This window comes from Pseudorca crassidens, chromosome 7, assembly GCF_039906515.1.
Source record: "Pseudorca crassidens isolate mPseCra1 chromosome 7, mPseCra1.hap1, whole genome shotgun sequence".
In the NCBI taxonomy this organism is placed as follows: domain Eukaryota; kingdom Metazoa; phylum Chordata; class Mammalia; order Artiodactyla; family Delphinidae; genus Pseudorca; species Pseudorca crassidens.
The window spans coordinates 27,517,546-27,523,545 of NC_090302.1; the positions used below are offsets into that span (position 1 = coordinate 27,517,546).

General features: G+C 42.2%; 1 protein-coding gene across 9 annotated transcripts in view; it reads right to left on the reverse strand.

Annotated features, from left to right (window-relative positions):
• Positions 1-4,541, reverse strand: part of FKTN (fukutin) — an 89,414-nt gene extending 84,873 nt beyond the window's left edge. For 5 of the 9 annotated variants that reach the window (XR_010944929.1, XM_067743760.1, XM_067743759.1 and 2 more), the window contains exon 1: positions 4,376-4,416. The gene's annotated coding sequence lies outside the window, so the exon portion shown is untranslated. Of the gene's footprint in view, positions 1-2,036; positions 2,164-4,375; positions 4,417-4,462 lie in introns of those variants that run through there. The other 4 variants (XM_067743758.1, XM_067743762.1, XM_067743755.1 and 1 more) reach the window with 4 other exon arrangements.
• Positions 4,542-6,000: the final 1,459 nt, after the last annotated feature.

Genomic DNA, 6,000 nt, shown 5'->3' on the forward strand with positions numbered 1-6,000 from the left:
GAAGATGTTTAAGGTAAGCTAGGCTAAACTCTAATGATGTTTGGTAGGTTAGGTGTATTAACAGCATTTTCAACTTACGATGGGTTTATCCAATTGAGGAAGATCTGTACTCTACCACCAGGCTTTCCTCAAAATACCCATCTTAGGGACCAAAGTCCAGTCATTTCTATAGTACCACTTTGTGTCACTTTCCCCTGCTTTCAGAACTTCTATGGCTTATTTAGTACTAATCCCCTAAATGAACCCATCAATACAGTGCTTGCTCACCTCGGTGCATTTGTCTATGCTATTCCTTCTCTCTACAGTGCTTTCTCCCCCACATCCTGCCCCCTCACTGTCTTTTGAGTAGTTCAGAGCATAGGCTCCGAAGACAGACTGCTATGTTCAAATCCTGCTCTGCCACTTGCAGCCTATATGTACGTCCTTAGGCAGGTTACTTAATCTTTCTATGCCCCATCTTTAAAGTGGATCTATAAATTGTACTTGACTCATGGGGCTGTTCTGACAGACTAATACATGTAAAGCACCGAACAGTACCTAGAACATGATAACTATACAATAAATGCCAGCAATAATTAATAACTGTCACCTTAAAAGCCTACTAGTAATTCCCTTTGCTCTCAGACAACTAAAGTCTCCCTCTTTTATATCCACACAGCACTGTGTATTTGTACTATTTTTGCAGTCTTAACTAGTTATAGTTCCTTGAGACAGGAGGCTACCATATGTTTCCATATTCCCCAGTATTCCATATTCTGTAGTCTTCCACAGTAGAATTCAAGCACAGACATAGATTTTAAAAGATTTATGATGGACCTCTGTTGCCCCAAGAGCTCTGTGTGCCCAGAAGAGTATACAAAAGTATTTGAGGTAAGTGGTGAATGCGAGCAACTGCAGGTGAAGAGTGACAGCCAGAGTTTATGTCACACAGGTCAGTTTGGTTTGTTCCCTCATTCATTCATTCTTCCATTAAGTTCACAAATATCACTGAGTCCCATGTACATCCTATAGACACCAGTCAACCTGCTAGCTGTTCCCTGTCACAAGACTCTACAGTAGAAACAATAGATTATGTTTATTTCAAAGGCAGCAGAAAGTTGAGGAACCAAGGATTTCTTTTGACCTAAACATTATTTAATACATTATTTCATGGGTCATTTAAGAGCTACCTTAGTAGCATACACACCAGTGTAAAAACAGTGGCTGTCTTTGGGTTGGAAGGACTGTAGGTGCTTTTCTTTTTCCTTTTTATTTATCCTATGTGAATATCGATTGATTTTGTAATGAGAGAAAAAAAGTACTAAGTTTCAAAAAAACTTTAAAAAAATTCTCTCATTCTGTGGCTCAATTAACAAATACTACAGCCCACACACATTATAAGCTTTAATTATCTTACTATCTTCCAATTTTTGGAGTAACAGAATAGTGTTAAACCAAGCTATTTTTAACTGAGTAAAGTCTTCCCCTCAAGAATGCAAGTACTTAACTGCTTGGTTGAGGATATCTGGGTGTTGATCTTAGTAAAATTATAAAGCGAATCAAACACACAGAATCAAACATAGGGCTCAGCAAGCATCAAGTACTTAGTACAAAATATAAAGTGTGAATATATGTACATACATAAAATCTGGATGGATGTTCACCAATATATCAATAATGGTCATCTCGGGGCTTCCCTGGTGGCGCAGTGGTTGAGAGCCCGCCTGCCGATGCAGGGGACACGGGTTCGTGCCCTGGTCCGGGAAGATCCCACATGCCGCGGAGCGGCTGGGCCCGTGAGCCATGGCCTCTGAGCCTGCGCGTCCGGAGCCTGTGCTCCGCAATGGGAGAGGCCACAACAGTGAGAGGCCCACGTACTGCAAAAAATAAAAAAATAATGGTCACCTCTAGGTGTGGGGATTGGCATGATTTTTACATTGTTCTTTATGCTTTTTTTATATTGTCCCAAAATTTTTATAATGAGCATGTATTATTTTCATAAAGACAATAAAATTATTAATAAAAACAGCTGGTAAGTAGTAGTAGTGGCTTAATACCTGCTAGACAGGATCTAGATCTTTGCTACTTAAAAGTATGGTCCTCAGATGAGCAACCTCAGCATCATGTTGAAGCGTGTCAAAATGCAGAATTTTCAGGCCATACTGCAGACCTACTGATTCAGAATCTACATTTAATCTACATTTTAAGATCCTCAGGTGATTCATATTTGCATTAAAATTTGAAAAGCACTGATTTGGACACTACAGCCTTTACATGCAGGGACAATAGGAACAACATCTGCCTTCTTCATTGTACATCCCTAGCACACAGCAGTGCCTGAAACACACAAGTATTTGCTGAATAAATAAGCATGTAAATGATATTACTTCTGAATAGACAATCAGAACAACAGTGGAGACTGTATCTGTTTGAATTATTTTCTGCTAGAGTTCCCAAAAATGATTGCTTAATATTAATATTTACTGTAAATACTGTTAAATTATTTTAATAAAAATGTTGGCCCCCAAAATGTAATCCTTTTTGAAAAGGAGTCCTAGCTCATAGCCCTGAGATATACATGTCTCCTTCAATCATTTCTCTAGTCTCCTATCCATGCGCACACCCTATACTCTTTACAATCTCTCCCTAAAAGCAAACTCATTTTCAAGATTTTAAATACCACCTCTGAGAGAAAACTCACAAGTTTCAGTCTATAACCCCATCTGTCTATATAACCAACTCTATTTCATACACCTCAAAGTTAACAGTTTTATTCTCCATCTACTATCTCCCTGCCCCCTTCAAAGAGAATAGTTCTCCATCCTCACAGACTCCTGTTTTACAGGTTTTAGAGAAGAGAGACCACCTAATCCAAGAACATCATTTTACAGAGGAGAATAGGATCTGAAAGAAATAAATGACAGCCCAAGAGGCTAGTTATTGGCAACGCAAAGCTACAATCTGCATCACCTTACTCCCAATACATTATCACATGCTAAAATTCTGAGAGAATTCTCATTTTTATCAACAGCAGTTAAATTCACTTTTGAGAAACACAGGTTCAAAATAACAATCGCCTAGATCCAAGAAATCAACATTGTTGACATTTCTCTCATTCCTTTTTTCTTCCTTTTCAGAATGTACTGCATTTTCTTTCCACTTGGGGTTCCTTCAACCTCTAGTGCCATACTTCCCAAATCCTCCATCCTCTCAAAGCCTACCTCCGCAAATATATTCTAAAATGCCTATTCCTGTCTTCTGTATCTTTATCTATGGTGTTCAGCAGAGATAGCTCCTGATGACTCAAACCCTATCCATCCTCAAAGTACAGCTCAATCCCAGCCTTTTTTACTTTTCCCAATTCCTAATGCACTGCTCCATCACTCACTTTCATATGTGTTCATAGGCTGATGTTTATTCTTTGGAAACCTGCTATCTTCAAAAGTAGAAAGAACCTGTTGTTATCTAGGTCCTCCGTTTACATCTGAGAAAACTGAGGCCCAGAGAGAAGCGGCTTCTCTCGTTACTTGAGAAATTGGTGATGGTGATGAAATCTTAACTCAGTTCCCCAGATTCCTATCCAAAGCTTCGGTCATCTCTCTCTCTCTCTCTCTCTCATATGAAACTTTATTTAGCATGGCTAGCTGTGTCCACCCCATTATTAGGCACACAAAAGGGACACTTCAGTAAATACTCCTCCAACTGAACTGAAAGCTGAACCCAGGGGGAAAGCATAAAAGAAAGGGATGGTTAATTAAATTACCCTCACTCTAGAAAACTGCTGTAGCTCCCCCACTACCCAAGGAAGCACTCCACACTCCCTCATGGGGCATCAAGGTTCGTCCCAGTTGAGACCCAACGGTAGCTCCCGCCACATTTCTGGCCCTCCCGTCTCCGCACCCATTCCTCCAGCCATTACCCTAACACGCAGTGCTGCCCAAACCTGGTAGTCCCTTTCATGCTTCTGCACCTTTGCACACACGGGCCCCACAGCCTGCAATGCTCTCCTCCCTCCCGCCGACCCCTGCCCCCGAGATCCTCTTGCAAATCCCGAGACAGCTCTCAGGACCCTATTCAAACGTCACTACCCCAGCCGGGTCCTACAAGGGTCTCAATCGGCCTCCAACACCGGACCTGTCCCGGGATGAGGATTTTACTTGCTGACAAGCCCAAGAGCGTGGGAGGGACGCCGAAGCGCACATCCACCCCGAGGTGCTCGTGGACTGCCTCACTGAGTATCCCCCGCCCGGAGCGCGCTCGACCTATGGCCTGCCTGGGCGAGGCAAGTGCCCATTAGGCTGGAGGAATGCCCAGTGACGGTACCCAAGCCACCGGCGACACCCGCCTGAGGCGCCCACCCGTCCCCGGAGGCCAAGCCGCGCCTCTCACACCTTACCTCCGCCAACACCAGCGGCAACGCCGCTTTACGGCACTCACAGCAACCGCTGCAAAAGGGGCCGTCAAGCGCGGAGCCTTTACGTACCGGTTGGTTTGATGTCGCAGCCGTTAACCCTGGCCTTCGCCTGGTCTACTACCAACGCTGCTTCCTCACCGAAGTTTACGGAGCCCGGTGATTTCCTGGCTTTGGGGATTTAGACACGTAGCCAAAGCTTTTTATCTGTTGCCTAGGTAACAACTACAGCAGGGCACTGAGGCGATCTGAGATTTTAGGAATTGCTCCTAGAATTGGAGAGGCACCAGCTGAGCTGTGTTTCCCAAAGTGTGTGAGTTTGCCAGATAAAATATAGGATGCCAGTTAAATATGAATTTCAGATAAACAACGAATAATTTTTGAGTGTGCTTTGCAGAGGGATTCAGAATAACTCCCTGAACTCTGGTTTGGGTACCATCAGGTGAGATGGGAGATAGATTGGGAAACAGTAGCCGAGTTAATATTGCTCTTGTGGTTGAGGTGTCTGTGGGACGTGCAAGCTCCCGCGGACTGTTATACTCCTGTTAAGGACTAGAAATATACACATTCAATTCCGGACCTGGTTGTTTAACTGTGTAATCCAAAGAATTATTGTTAAGGATCACAGATGAATCAATTTTGACATAATCTTGAAAACTATAAAGCACTAAACAAATTACTGTAATTTGAAGTTCTTTCTACAAAAATTACTATTACCAACCCATGGTGAAAACTGATAATACTCCCCTCATATATTTGAGTTGTTTTCTAAACTTTTTTTTTTTGCATTTTGAAATCATTTTATCATAATAGTAGAGAATGCTGGTATACATAACATACATTTATTGTAGTAGTACATATGTTGTATATACATTTTCTTACACCCTGAATTATTTTTAGTGGGCTAACTTGGTTTCCAACTTGCATGATATATACATTTTTGTGCCCTCTAGCACAATGCCACGTACCATTATGTATGTTCAATAAAGCACATGGAATCTAAACTTTTTTTGAAAAGTATAAAACGAAAAGTCCTTTTCCTTCTCATTTCCCAGGGGTTATGATCCTTATCAGTTTCTTGCTTTTCCTTCCAGAAGTATTCTGTGTACATACAAGTTTATGCTGTATGTAACCAGATGAGGCCAGTACTCCAGAGACAAGTGTTAGTGGAAAAGGAAAAGTTGCTTTATTCAGGAGTCCAGCAACATGGGAAGACGGTGGACTGATGTCCTAAGACCATCTCTAAACTGCTAGTTAGGAGACAGAGGTTTTAAAGGCAGTGTGAGGGAGGGGGCAGTGCACGTGATCAGCTCGTGCACAGTTCTTGGATTGGTTGGCATCAAGGTGAAGTTTCCAGCATCACCAATCTTCTGGTTTCGACCAGTATGTTGTCTACGTGCTTGTGGTCAGCAGTTTTCATCTGGTGGGGGTCTGCTTCCTGTTAAAATAACATAGGACTGTGTGTCAGACCTTCATTTATCTCTTTCAGGGAAACGGGAGTTTGATGATTCTATGTGGCTGGTTTATAGTCTGAATTGTTGCCAGTTTCCCAGCTCAACAGCTATTCTTTGTTTCTACATCTTCCTATTTCCTAACCATTCACTCTTGAG